At 39.1% G+C, this 15,513-nt stretch overlaps 2 long non-coding RNA genes across 5 annotated transcripts; one reads left to right on the top strand and one right to left on the bottom strand.

Annotated features, from left to right (window-relative positions):
- The first annotated feature begins 4,279 nt into the window (after window positions 1-4,279).
- LOC126872959 (uncharacterized) lies at window positions 4,280-7,078 on the top strand. Of its 4 annotated transcripts, XR_007692266.1 has the most exons (6): window positions 4,280-5,224; window positions 5,312-5,490; window positions 5,562-5,721; window positions 5,831-5,921; window positions 6,570-6,659; window positions 6,763-7,078. It is a non-coding gene; the product is annotated as an uncharacterized LOC126872959 (long non-coding RNA). The 4 variants fall into 4 exon arrangements; XR_007692267.1 differs by having other exon boundaries at window positions 5,312-5,721; window positions 5,834-5,921; XR_007692264.1 differs by having other exon boundaries at window positions 4,284-5,224; window positions 5,312-5,721.
- On the bottom strand, window positions 6,966-8,969 carry LOC126872961 (uncharacterized). Its single transcript, XR_007692269.1, has 2 exons — window positions 8,904-8,969; window positions 6,966-7,381 (listed from the first exon to the last, which is right to left on the bottom strand). It is a non-coding gene; the product is annotated as an uncharacterized LOC126872961 (long non-coding RNA).
- Window positions 8,970-15,513: the final 6,544 nt, after the last annotated feature.

The following is a 15,513-nucleotide window of genomic DNA, read 5'->3' as shown; positions in this document are numbered from 1 at the left end:
GGAATGGCGAAGTATGTTCGCAAATTCGTAGAGAACTGTCATGCTTGTCGAGTTTTAAAGGCAAGTTCGGGTAAAATACAAGCCGAATTACATCTCATACCTAAGACCAGTATACCTTGGCATACGGTTCATATGGACATAACGGGCAAACTAAGGGGTAAGAACGATTCGAAGGAATACGTCATTGTGTTGGTCGACGCCTTCACCAAGTTCGTATACTTGCACCATACCCGTAAGATAGACTCCATCAACACCATTAAAGCGCTTAAGTCCGCTATAATTTTATTCGGCAGTCCTTGCCGGATAATAGCGGATCAGGGAAGATGTTTTACGGGCAAAGAATTTCGAGACTTTTGTCAAGATAAACACATTAAACTCCATTTAATAGCGACCGGAGCTAGTAGGGCCAACGGACAGGTAGAGCGTATTATGGGTACGCTAAAAAACATGTTCACAACAATAGAAACCACCGTGCGGTCCTGGCAAGACGCGATAGGGGAAATACAACTGGCTTTAAATTGCACTACCAACCGCGTGACTAAGTCGAGCCCATTATAACTACTAATCGGTAAAACAGCAAGACCCTACGGTTTATCCCTACCCGACAATATCGAAGAAAGAGAAGTAAATATCTCCCATGTAAGACAGCAGGCGATAAAGAATATAGAAGCAAGCGCCAAATACGATAAGGATAGGTTCGACGAAAACAAAGCTAAAGTAGTTAGGTTCAACCTCGGTGATTTCGTGTTACGCAAAAACGAGGAAAGAAACCAGACGAAGTTAGATCCGAAATTCAGGGGTCCATTCGAGATAGCAGAGATTTTGGAAGAAGACAGATATACTCTAAATACCTTAGACGGCAAACGATCATATACGGACAGACATGACAGGCTGAGAAAAATGCAAGAAGGTTGCGTCCCTGTTGAGATAGACGTCTGCGGTGATGACAACGGCGGTGATAATAACGATGCAAGTACACTGACCTCCGAGGATAACTAACACCGCGTTGTAGTCGTAGTAATACACCCAGTGGCGTTCTGCGCTTTCTGTTGTAACCCGTTTAGTGGTTTTCTGCGCTTTCTGTTGTAACCCGTTTAATGGTTTTCTGCGCTTTCTGTTGTAACCCGTTTAGTGGGTTTCTGCGCTTTCTGTTGTAACCTGTTTAGTGGGTTTCTGCGCTTTCTGTTGTAACCCGTTTGTGGGTTTCTGCGCTTTCTGTTGTAACCCGTTTAGTGGGTTTCTGCGCTTTCTGTTGTAACCCGTTTAGTGGTTTTCTGCGCTTTCTGTTGTAACCCGTTCAGTGGTTTTCTGCGCTTTCTGTTGTAACCCGTTCAGTGGTTTTCTGCGCTTTCTGTTGTAACCCGTTTAGTGGTTTTCTGCGCTTTCTGTTGTAACCCGTTTAGTGGGTTCCTGCGCTTTCTGTTGTACGCCCAGTGTGGCGCTCTGCGCATTCTGTAACGCGCCCAACGTGGCAATATGATCCAACAAACTGAGGTTCACCGGTGTACGAAATCGAAAATGATCTGTTGTGTCATTACGGTCTGACTGGCGACTCACAGAACGCACCTAACACTTTGAATACAAATTATAACATTACAAATTCCTATTCTCTTTTACTTTTCCGTTGTCAAACTTCCGAACGAAACTTTGTTATTGCACTGGACCCTTGACTTACTTAGACATTTAGTTAAATTGTAAATAATGTCAGTTGCATCGAATCTAATGTAAGAAAACACGATATTTTAGTTACACACGAGGACGTGTGATAGTCAGGATGGCCGTGTCGGAGATGAAAGAACACCGGAGCCTTTGGAACTTTGGGGATAACCCCGCAACATTGTAACCTAGAGTCTACTATAGCAGTAATTAAACAATTGTAGTTATTCAATCCGATTGTAATTGTTCAACATTGGTGATAGTGAGCTCTGGCTCGAGGCGACAATCTGTCGCCCAATGTAGCCGCGGTCAAGGGATGAACGCTTTGTCTAACAAAGGTATGGAGTAATTCTATAGCTCTTCTTAAGAGAAATATTTGTGGCGGCACGCGACAGTAAACATTCCAACGGGTTGTGTCCCGCGGCTCGCCACACGCAAATCCTATTCTTCGAGCAAGATGATTGAAGTCGATGCGTCTCCGGAGCACCTGTTCAGCTAGCTTGAGGGCCCGTCATAAATCTTAGAATTTAATTGACTAAAGTCCTTCAAACAAACTGTCTTTGTCCCAGTTACGGGAAGATAGGAGAGACCTGAGGCGGATGATAAGAGAGAGAGAGTTGTGCGTTTTGTCCCGGGACTACCGGTGGACTCGTCAGTAAGGCTATGCCCGGTAGTCCCTGCCTTAGACGTAGAGGGAATCTCGCTAGGTGCGGTATTTGTATCAATCGCTCGTATATGCGACCGCTAGCGAGTTAGACAGACTCGTTGTCGTCGTACCCCTCTAGTGTTGGCGGTTGGTACCCGCGGATCGCCCGGGAGGTGTTGCGCCGCGTTGATGCCTCGTCCTGTCAGCGTCCTGTTGATACCGATCCGCCACAGACCTATTTTTCAACGAACGACGTCTCCCACTAGTAACTTTGTCTCGAGGGCGGCTAGCATCTTTTTCTAACCACCGATATGGAGATTGACCAATTAGCAGCAACGCCAATTTCCCTTACTTTCTGAACGAAGGCTTTTCTCGACGAATCCGATGATCTCGTGTCCTTAGACACACCCCAATATAGTTTTTCTCTGTGGCATCGTCGGGACGGGAAAGGCATTCTCTCGCGCGATCTCATCGATTAAAGAGTAACATCTTCGCCATCAGTGGTTATTTCACGTTTTACTAACAAAGAATCAGTCTTAGACTTTGTGAGTACGTTCTTTTGTCATCCCGTTGGCCGCGGATTCGTTATTGAGCCTGAGACCATCGTCACTAGTGTCGCGAGTGCCAAACCGCCGTGATCAATTGTCAAGACTGTAATAATTCTGTCATTGCAATAAACTACACCTATGTGTATCGTACCAGTGGCTAATTCTCGTGAAGATTCATTTGACGCCCACAACCCTACTCCCAGTACTAATCCGACATATATATGTCGGAGATGAAAGGAAAATCGGAGCCTTCCCTTTGCAATTTTGAGAAAGTCTTCTAATGCTTTAGCCTAGATTTTATCATAGCTGAAATTAAGCAATTGTCATTTGTAATTGTTTGATATTTGAGAAAGCGAAAGTGGGTTCGAGGTGACAACTGGTCGCCGAACGTAGCCACGGTCACGGGATAAACGTTTTGCCTGACGAAGGTGTGGATCGGTTGTATTGTTCTCCCTAGAAATCACATAGAATTGTACTTTAGAAATGCTGATATAATGGGACACACGTTGTATTAGGAATCAAACTCCAGACCGAAACTGCCTAGCAACGGCGTTTGGATCTTTCTCGATGCTTCCAAAGAATATATAACAAACTTTTGACAGAAACTGCCTAGCAACGACGATTGGAACCTTCTCGGTGCCTCCAGCGGGCATATAACAAACAAATGCAGTCGTATAGCGAAAAAGATTTTCATCAGATATTCATTCGTGTGATCGCCTTGGAAAGTGATTCATCGGGCAATTTACCGAGTGTCTCAGCAATCGTATTTTTGTGTTTAAAATTATTCTACGCATAGCAAAGAGTTATCCCGTTGGCCGTGGATTCGTTTGAACCCCGGAACATTGTTAATAGCGTTAATTAAATTCATTATTCGTAAAACCTATCAATCGTTAATCTCATTATTCTTTAAATTTATTATTCGTAAGACATATTATTCGTTCCTCTTATTATTCGTTAAACTTATTATTCTTTAATCTAATCATTAGTTAAACTTATCGTTTGTTGATCTTATCATTCATTAAACTCATTATTCATAATATTTTGTAAAATCTTGTATATTCGCGTAAATATAATCTCTGTTTCGTAAAACAATGGCTAATTCAAACGAAGAATCGTTACGCGCCTTAAATTGTAAAGATAACCCGACATATATATTTATATTTGTATTTGATAATGTAGTTACACATAGGATTTATTCAAATTTCAAAAATGTTAATTAATCTTAATAATGTGTCTTCATAATTCGTTTCTCACGGCTGGTTTCTATTAATTTCTAATATTCTTGTTACCATATAATAATGTGTTATATTGTATTAATTATTATTTATTCTTTCCTAGTTACGATCTTCCATTTGTATTAAATATTTACTTTTTTTATTGAAAATATAGTTTATTTTGTAACGCATAAAAGTTACTACACGTGTTGATTATCCAAAATGGCGGCCTGTGAATGTTCGTAGTATATAGTGACATTTTATTAATGTGAAATCTATTATTTATCCGTTAATTATTTGTGACTTTATTTTAATAGTTGACGTATAATTGCAGTGGGAATGATATTATTTTGCATTTATTTAATGTGTATAATTGTTGCATGTATTCCGATGCGCACGTGTAAGAGCTATCATAACAATCCAAGATGGCCGCTCGTGAATGTCTCTAGTAAAAGTGTAGTGACGCGTCCTTAATTTGTTTAATACTGATATAATTATTCGTCTGTCGCTTATTTTCCTCTATTTTAGCGCAGCTAGAATTTTTAAATGACAATAGTATTGTTTGTGTAATCATTATAATGTGTATATATACTATGTGTTACTTTAGTATAATAACATGTGGATTGTGTTATTGTTAATTTTTATAATTTATCAATAGCACTGTTTTATTGTTGTGTTTTGAGCAGTTTATTTTTATAGAGTGTTCGCTTAATTAATTTAATACTAATATGTGCATAGTGTGTTATTACCAGTTCTAGTGCATAACATAACCTTATTTCTCTATGCCAGAATTAATACAATTATGCTATATTAACTTAGTACAGTATAATAATTTCTTATCTTAATCGCGTTTGTCGTTGACACTCGGTTAATCGGTCGTGATTAATTCCTAACCTATTCCTATATTATTGGCTATTTTCTGTTTCTTTGTTACGAAGTTGTCGTTACCTTGTGCGTGTAATTTGCCGCCTTTACATAGAATTTTGGAGCTAATCTATACATTGCTAGTTAAAATCTTTATTCTTTATAGGTTCTACAATTCTAATCCTTCAACGCTAAGTCCTTTACTTGGAACGGTTACATGGTGCGCGTTTGGTATCTTCTGGTTCTTCGTTACATGTCTAACACTTATCAAGACTACTTTTACTTACCCTAGAATTGTAAGTATATATATAGATTATATAAAACACTATAATTTGTAAATATCTGTATAGTAAGATAGTCTGTCCACTATCTTGTTTGCTAAGACCGCTTCGTCAACGTTGGATTATTTGTTATGGCGTCACAAATTTTTCCTTGATTATCCAGTTCCCTGTTGCCGTCTTGACTGTTTCGGTGGTGTCTGATTCAGTATTCCATAAGTATTCACTTAAGTTTGATAGTAGGCTTCTTGTAACTGCGTCGGCTTTAATGTATATCTTCCGATGTGAGTAACGAGCTTCTTATTATTATCAATTTCTATTCCAAGATGGTTTACAACATTCTTCCCCTTTTTAGGTTATGATTGGTTACCTCGGTATATATTACTTTAGATATCTTCATACCGTCGTATATTATGTTTTGCAAAGTTGGATCCGTAGCCCATTCTCGTGGAGTTCCTGTATGCACACTTCCTTCTACGATGATTGGTTGCATGCGAACCTCGTTAACTTATAAGGTATCTTTTCTTGTTTGCTAAGACCATTCCATCGGTGTTGAACCGTTTGTTATAATGTCACTAATTCTCTTGATTTTCGAGTTTTCTCACGTCTTCTTGACCATTCCAGTAGTATCAACTTCGATTCTTCGTACACATTTACTCCAATTTGGTAGTTGGTTTCTCATCACTGCGTTGACCTTTGTATAAACTTCTTCGATGTGAGTAGTAAATTATCGTTGTCACTCACTTAACCTATCTTAGTTATTTCTTAACTCTTCCTGCGCTTATTAATTGATTTTATTTCTTCTTATTAAAGACCACTGTGTCAACGCTGAGTTATTTCGTTATAATGTCATTAATTTTCTTGATTTTCGGTTTTATTTTCCATTAGCGAGCATTGTCGAGCATCAATTATTGATTGTTATCGTGCTTCATTTAGTTTAATTGAAATATTATTGCAAGTCTTTAATAGTATTATTCTCTTCCATAAATATTAAGGCAATTGAGGTTAGTTCATTCATTCGTTTCTGCTGACAGTCGTATACTATGTTCTACGGAGTGGGTCCACAACTTGTTTCTGCGAAATTCCTGCATGTACACTTCCTTCTACAATGATTAATTGTGCACTAGGTGCTTTTAACTTTCACTGCTTTTAATTATTTTATTGAATTTACATGTTGTGTATTTAAATGATGGTTAGAACACACACATAGTAATTTTCCTTTTTCTTTTACGTTTCTACTATCTGCATGATTCGACAAGCAGTGTCACACTTCCTTTGGTTTAGGCACAATATTGTTATAAACATTTAGTAGTATTATGTTTTGCATCGAAACAATTAAAGTTAATTCCTATATTTGTTTCAGTTGGCTGTCGTAGATTATGTTCTACGGATATGGACACATAACCTGTCTTCGCACATACACTTCCTACTACGATGAGTAATTGTTCACGAGGTACTTTTCACTTTCACTGTTTTGTAATTATTTTATTGAATTACACATTTTATATTTAAGTAATAGTTAGAGCACGCATAGTAATTTTCCTTTTTCCTTTTAGGTTACCACTATCTGCAGTATTCGACAAACAGTGTTGTTCCATATACTACCGTACTCCGTTGTCTCTTGAAATCGTTCTTGTGGTCTGTTTCGATTGTGTTAGTTTTAACTTGTTCGAGTGTATTGTTCGTGGAATCCCTTTTACTTTAATCTTGAAGTTTCATGTGTGAATTCTGACAATAGTGCCTGGTTTATTGAAGTGTGTTAATATGCCTAGGTGTTTTATATATTTTATATCTAGTTGTATATAAGATATATTTTGTTTATTGTGGTTTTGTATGTCCATATTTGCTGTATATTAAATTGCTTGATATTTCCTGTTTGTTATAAAGGTGTGTATTCCTATCGTTCCATTTCTTTTTCCTTTCCTTTGAATTATTCATGAAGTTATTACGAGATTTGATTAAATTGTCGAATTGTAGGTTATCCTGATTGAATATAGTATTATGTCGTGATTTATTAATTAATTTGCGAGTCAATTTTGGTTAATTGGTTCTTCATAGTTTATCCTTAGTCGAATTATGAAATTATAGGTTATGTTGTACTCTTTATATTTACTACTTCGTTAGAGTACCTATTTTCACTTTATTATCTGTTATTTGCCCTCGTATACTAATTCTCTATATATGACCGCATTTAATTAATTTTTTATTAAATAATTTCCATTTTCGTTGTATCGTGCGTTCGTTTTGGATATTCGAATTCTCACTCGCGTTATTTGTATATTGCGGTTTTCCGTTTTTTCGTTACGGCACGTGCGTAGCGCGGGACGTGACAACACATCGAGCATTTTCGTCAATCGTATTTTGCGCCTAAGATTATTTTACACTTAGTAAAGAGTTATCTCATTGACCGTGGATTCGTTTGAGCCCAAAAAGCATTGTTAATAGTGTTCATTAAATCTATTATTCGTAAATCATATTATTCATTAATTTTACTATTCGTTAAGCATATTATTCATTAGACTTGTTATCTGTTAAACCTAATTATTCGTACAATTTATTATTCACTAGCTTCATTGTTCATCAAACTTATTATTCATTAGACTTATTATTTGTTAAGCTTTGTGATAGGCTTGTATATACGTGTAAATATAATCTCTGCTTTGTGAAACGATGGCTAGTCCACGCGAAGAGTTGTCACGCGCCCAAAATTCCGATCTTAACCCCATATGTATGTCGGAGAAACGTTGAGGATGGGGTTGGGAGCGATAGATGATTCTCCATTGAAATTAGCCATCGTTGCGGTATAGTAACAGTACGGTTTATTAACACAAGTATGGGTAACACAGGTTCGACAATCAAACACGACGATTAAGCGCTTGCGGTACTAGTGACAATGATCTCAGGTTCGATAACGAATCCGCGGTCAACGGGATGATAGATGAACGTTCTCACGAAATCTAAGTCTGAATAATTACTGATTGTAAAGACGTTACTCTTTAGTCGATGAGATCGCAAGAAAGAACACCTTTCCCGTCCCGATGATGCCACGGAAGAAAACTATCATGGGGTGTGTCTAAGGACACGAGATCATCGGATTCGTCGAGAAAAGCCTTCGTTCAGAAAGTAAGGGAAATTGGCGTTGCTGCTAATTGGCCAATCTCCATATCGGTGGTTAGAAAAAGATGCTAGCCGCCCTCGAGACAAAGTTGATAGTGGGAGACTCTGTTCGTTGGAAAAATAGGTCTCCTCTATCTTCTCGTAGTTGGGACAAAGACTGTTTGTTTGAAGGACTTAAGATTTATCACGAGCCCTCAGGCTAGTTGAACATGAACTGCGGAGACGCATCAACATCTGGCAATCATCTTACTCGAAGAATAGGGTCTGCGTCTGGCAAGCCACGGGACAGAGACCGTTGGAATGTTTACTGTCGCGTGCCGCTAGAAATATTTCTTTTAAGGAGAGCTATAGAATTACTCCATACCTTTGTTAGACAAAGCGTTCATCCCTTGACCGCAGCTACGTTCGGCGACTGGCTGTCGCCTCGAGCCCAAGCTCATTATCACAAATCTCGAACTAATACAATCGGATCGAAGGACGACAATTGTTCAATTATGTTTATGATAGAATCTAGATTACGGTATTAAGGGATTTCTCCGAAGTTCCAAAGGGGAGGCTTCGATGTCCTTTCATCTCCGACATATATATGACTACATTTAATTAATCTTTTATTAAAAAATTTCCATTTTCGTTGTATCGTCCGTTCGTTTTGGATATTCGAATTGTCACTCGCGTCATTTGTATATTGCGGTTTTCCGTTTTTTCGATACGGCACGTGCGTAGCGCGGGACGTGACATTTGATAATGTAGTTACACATAGGATTTATTCAATTTTTAAAAATGTTAATTAATCTTAATAATGTGTTTTCATGATTTGTTTTTCACGGCAGGTTTCTATTAATTTCTAATATACCTATTACCATATAATAATGTGTTATATTGTATTAATTATTATTAATGGTTAATGAAACTGATTACGGATCAATGCGATCTGAAACTTCGCGGTGTTGTGACAACTGACTGTAGTCGATTGACTTGAGTGGATCCTTGGTGACGACTAACTTGAACTGATGATTGATCGAGACTCCCTTCGTTCTTATGTTTTTCCGAAGGAAAGCTTGATGTGGGTGTGCCCTTTGAACGAAGAACGCGGATTCGTTATTCACACCTTCGTCAATGAAGTGAGGGTAAACGTCCGCGATGCCGATTGGATAGACCCATGCGAATACAGAAGGAGACGAGGAAGTCTCCCACCAACGTGGGTCGGGGGTGATTTCATTCCTGGGAAAAACCCGTCGTTTTCGGTGGACATGTGTTGGGTTTCTCCAGTCTACCTACTTTTTCCGTGTTTTTTAAGAGCCTAATAAAATCAAGGACTTTTCCTAAATCCGGACATAAACCGAAAATACTTCTAGACAAATAGATTGCTTGGCAACATGTGGAAGCAATTAAGCTAGAAGTTGATGTTTTATGAAGGGTTCTTGAGTGTACTGAGGGTCGGTAAGCAGGTAGGTGGGCCGCTGGCTGCCAGGTAGAGTTGGCTGGGGTGCAGATGCTCCACGCGACCTAACAGAGCTGACATTGCGCAAACCGGCTGATATGCACTGTATATGTCAGCCACTGTGTGGTATAACGCGCATCGAATTGTCGACACATCTCCAATGGAAAGGAAGATACGTTTAATTGAATTTTGAAGTCTGCGTATGCAGTACAGCAATAATATTGGATTTGACCTCGACTCGAGTTGACATAATGTAATGAGGAGCAGGTGTGCTGTATTTGGCAGCAACTGTGGAGTATAATGCACTTAGAATTGTTGACGTATCCCCAATGGTAACAGAGATACATTCAATTGAATACTTAAGCCTAAATATGCTAAACGGCAATTACATGTCAACTCTGGTTGACATTGCGCAAACCTGTTGATGTGCGCTGTATTTGGCTGCATATATGGCGTATAACGCGCGTCGACTTGTCGAGATATCACCAATACCAGCGGAGTTTAATTGAATACTTAAGCCTCAATATACTAAACGGCAATTACACAGGATTGGGCAGGGACCAGGCTTGACATAGCGAAAACCGGCTTGTGCGCTCTGTATTTGGCAGGAAATTTGGAGTTGAACGCGTATCGAATTGTCTTGGTACCACCAATAGCAGCGGGGTACGTTTATTTGAATACTGAAGGTAAATATGCAAAATTGGAATTACAAAGGATTTGGCAGGGTCCGAGGTTGACATAACGAAAACCGGCTAAAGCGCGCTGTATTTGGCAGCAGGATTTGACGGGACACAGAGTTGACATTGCGCAAAGCGGTTGATGTGTGCTGTATTAGAGCAGCATATGTGGAGTGGAGCGCGCATCGAATTGTCGACATATTACTAATAGCAGCGGAGATACGTCCAAATGGATTTTAAAGCCTGAATATGTAGAACTTCAATAACATTGAGTGTGATCTCGATCCGAGTTGACATAATGTAAACAGCAGCACGTGCGCTGTATTTGGCAGCCAATGCGGGGTATAACGCGCATCGAACTATCGATATTTCTCCAATGGAAACGGAGATACGTTCAATTGAATATTTAAGGTAGCATCTGCAAAATTGCAACTGCGCCGGAAATGACAGGATACAGACTTGACTTAGGGCTAACCGTGTGATGTGCTCTGCATTTGGCAGCAAATGAGGAGTATGACGCGCATCGAATTATAGACATATCTCCAATGGAAACGGAGAAACGTTCTAATGAATATTTAGGGTAGAATCTGCAAAATTGCAACTGCGCTGGATGTGACAGGACATAGCGCATACCGAACGATGTGCGCCGTATTTGGCAGCAAATGTGGAGTAGAACGCGCAACGTACTGTCGAGATATCAGCAATAGCAGTGTGGATACATTCAATTGAATATTGAAACCGGAATATGCAGTACTGGAAAAACATTGGATTTGACCTCGACCCGAGTTATCATAATGTAAACAGCAGCATATGCGCTGTATTTGGCAGCAAATTTGGCGTATAACGCGCATCGAGTGATCGACATATCACCCATAGCTGCGGAGATACCTTCAATTGAATATCGATGACCGTATATGCAGAACTGTCATAACCTTGGATTTATCCTCGACCAGAGTTGACATTGTGTAAGCAGGAGTACGTGCGCTGTATTGGGCAGCAAGTGTGGAGAGTGTAACGTGCATCGAAATATCGTTATATCTCCAATAGCAGTGTTGATTCGTTCAATTGAATATTAAAGCCTGAATATGCAGTACCGCAATAACATTAGATTTGACCTCAACTCGAGTTAACATACAGGAGCATGTGCGCTGTGTTGGGCAGCAAATGTGGAGTATAACGCGCGTCGAATTGTCGACATATCTAAAATGGAAACGGAGATACGTTCAATTGAATATTTAAGGTAGAATCTGCAAAATTGCAATTGCGCTGGATTTTGCAGGGCACAGAGTTGATGTCACGTAATAAATGACGAGGTAATATATAGTCGAGTCAGAGTCCGAGTCTGGGCCCGAGTCGTCCTCGTGGCGAGGGCTTGGGACAGGTAATGATTCTTCACTGAAGCTATCCATCTTTTTTTTACACCACTGACGTGACTTTTATTGACACACACAAAGATGTTACAAAGTTGACGCAAAGTCACGATGATCACACACTCGCGACACTAGTGACAATGGTCTTAGGTTCGCTAACGAATCCGTACGTACTCGCAGAATCTAAGTCGGATTCTTTGTTAATATTCACTGACCGTAAGGCGTTAATCTTTTCGTCGATGAGATCGCAAGAGAGAGAGAGAGAGAGAGAGAGAGAGAGAATGACTTTCCGTCGCGGCGACACCTCAGAGGAAAACTATGATGGGGTGTGTCTATGGGCACCAGATCATCGGATTCGTCGGGGATAGCCTACGTTCGGAAAGTAAGGGAAATTGACGTTGCTGCTAATTGGTGAATCTCCATATCGGTAGTTAAAAAAGGATGCTAGTCGCCCTCGAGGGAAAGTTGCGGGTGGGGGGGGGGGGGAGACGTCGTTCGTGGAAAAATAGATCTCTCCTGTCTTCCCGTAGCTGGGACAAAGACTGTTTGTCTGTTTGAAGGACTTTAGGTAACTAGATCTTAGTGTTTATAACGGCCCTCGGGCTAGCTGATCACGTACTGCGGAGACGCGTCGGCATCTGGTAACCATCATACCCGAAGAATAGGATCTGCGTGTGGCGAGCCACGGGACAGAAACCGTTGGAATGTTTACTGTCACGTGCCACTACAAATATTTCTTTTAAGGAGAGCTATAGAATTACTCAATGCCTTTGTGAGACGGAGAGTTCGTCCCGTTGACCGCGGCTACGTTCGGCGACTGATCGTCGCCTTGAGCCCAAGAATCATTGTCACATATCTCAATCAAATACAATTGGGTAGAATGACGGCAAATTGTTTAATTACAACTGTGGATTTTAGTTACAATGTTTTTATGGATTTTCCCGAGGTTTCGGAGGGAAGGCACCGGTGTCCTCTTATCTCCGACATATATATGTAGCGGCACGCGAGCAGGACAATTCAAATCCTGTTGTTGTTTTGTTTCGGAGTATCATAACCGTTAGGTCACTGGTATTGCAAGGAGTAATGAACTCCGAGCAAAACAATGTCGCCGCTACTTTCAACCGTCAAACGCAGTCGAGTTCAAATTTTCCGACTGTCCCCCGACCAGTATAAATAAATTGTTCTGCTCGGAGTTCATTACTCCTTGCAATACCTGTGACCTAACCGTCATGATACTTCGAAACAAAACAACAACAGGATTTGAATTTGTTCTGCTCGCGTGCCGCTATATATGCATATCCTGAGGTCGGCGGATTCCTGGCTTCTGGGCGACGTTACATGCCCCCTTCGTAGAGTGAACTTAGTCCTCTAAGTTCTTGCGTTTCTTCAGAATCAATGGATGACATTTGGCCTTGGGAGGTGTTGATAATTCAAAACTTACTCTTGATTCTCTTTCTGTTCCAGGTTGTGCAGGTAATTTCGGTGTGTAAATGTTTATAGGGGGCGGAAGGTGTTGCAATACTAACGTTAGGTGTGTTATTAACAGTGTTTTTCTTAATTTTGCAGCAAAATATGTGAATACATAGTTTTGACAGTCCTATCTTATTAATCAGATACAAGCATATGAGTCCAATGGATATGATATATATCCTATTATTTGCAACGTAGTGAGACCCAAAGTTTTAATTTGTGTCATTCTGTGCGAAGAAGTTAATTGATTGGCTCTATCTCCTATTTGATTCAAGGTATCAGTATAACCATTTAGGTTGCTTATTATTATAGGAGTCTTTTCTAAGGTATCGAGCATTGAGGATAAATCTACGTCATTAGTTATATTTATAATTTTGATCTTAATATCGTAAGAAATGCTCTTAGGATTGCCACTGATTGTCATATGGTTGTCTCCACACAATATATCTACAGTTATTCTAGTTTCCAACAGAGAGGGCTGCTTCAGTTTGACAATTTGATGTCCTTCTTTAGAGAATATATTGAGTTCTATTTGTTTTTCTGGTATAGTTATGTAACGATTTTCGTTTTTGAGTGGTATAAAAGTTATTTCTACGATCTTATAGACTGTGAATTTACAAAATCTCATGGTATTGTCTACACTAATTATTTCGGATGCGCAGTCGTGTTTTGAACGTCTATCATGTATGAGTTGAGTTTGTTTGCAAATATACAATTCGTGTTTGATTCGACATTGCTTGTCCAAATACATCTGATCTACATTCATATAAGTTAATCCTGAGGTGCTGAGAAATGCTTCGTTCTTTTGAGTCGGTATGGGGTATACCTGTTCTATTTCTCATTCTGAGTCAATTATTATTGGAAGTGAAATTTTAAAGAAGATCTTTTTGTTTTGGACAAACAGTGTGAGTGTAGAGACGTCTAAAATGTTTTGGAAATTATTTTCTTCTGGTGAAAATCCTTCATTTATGATGTGATTTCCTAAAGCCTTAGCATATTGTTCTAAGAAAATGTGATGATTTATAATCTGGGGGCTAATAATTCCTTGTTTTCCTAGTAAAATTAAATTGAATATTTCATCGAGTTGAAAGTGTAGATCTGACAAAGCGCTTTCTATAGAAATAGTCTTGACTGTTAGAAATCCTAGCTTGTTTACTTGATTTATTTTATTTTGTATGTCCGCGTTTACTTTTTCTAATTGTTTTAGGCTGTCGGTGTTTAGGATTCTCCTAATTAGAGCGGTTTGGTTAGCTACAATGGTTTTTAATTCGTTTCCTTCGCTAAATAGTTTGTCGATATTCTAAATCGTTAGAATCTAAGGTTCCGAAAAGTGTTTTGCTGATTGAACCTATAGCGTCTATTAATCCTCTCTTAACTCTAGAATGAGTTAATGATCTTAAATGTGTTCCTAGCGTTTTGATGTTATTGAACTTGTTGGTTAAGGAAAATATCTCTTATTTTACTTGACATGGGGTGGTACAATGTTTTTGGGTCTCTCTTATGTGTTTTCCTAACGTATCGATGTGGTTAAATATATCGCTTACATCTATTCCTATATATACGTTAACTTTTTCATTATACAAATACGCTCTAGATATTTTCTCGTGGAAAATCGCGTTATTTTCGATCGGTATTAATTCTAATCCGAACACGAGGGTTGTGCATGAGATGAGAGTCCTGAAAAGTATGGTTTAATTCTGTTACCATGTATCTTCCTAATTTGGTTATTAATTAAAATTTCGTAATAAGGAGTCATAGCTTTTTCGATGTGGTAAGGAACTAACCATTCATCGTCCAATTTATCTGTTTTATGATCATTATGCACAAGAACCGCCTCTCCTCCTTTAAATACCGTTTGTATTTTAATGATTTTTCTTTGTTGATCTCACATGTAGTGTTTTCTACTTTGTTCAAGTGTCTGTCTAGCTAGTGTTTTGTATTTGTCCAATTGCTTTTCCATAGTGTAAACATTTTTTCATACGTGTAGTTGGGGGTTCTGGATATTGAGGATGGGAGGTTAGCTTTTCGTCCAAAGGTTAGTTCAAAAGGTGAAAAACCGGTAGCATCGTGTATTGCTGTGTTATATCCTAAGCATATGAAGTTTAATACTTCATCCCACTCTTTATCTGAGTCGTTTAGACTTGTTCGTATCATGTCTTTTACCGTTGCGTGTCTTCTTTCGAGGGATCCGTTAGATTGTGGGTGAACGCTGATCGTTTTTATATGTTTTAT

Source organism: Bombus huntii, chromosome 14, assembly GCF_024542735.1.
Source record: "Bombus huntii isolate Logan2020A chromosome 14, iyBomHunt1.1, whole genome shotgun sequence".
NCBI classification, from domain to species: domain Eukaryota; kingdom Metazoa; phylum Arthropoda; class Insecta; order Hymenoptera; family Apidae; genus Bombus; species Bombus huntii.
Note: the sequence above shows the minus strand (reverse complement) of the source record. Positions and strands in the feature narration are given on the sequence as shown.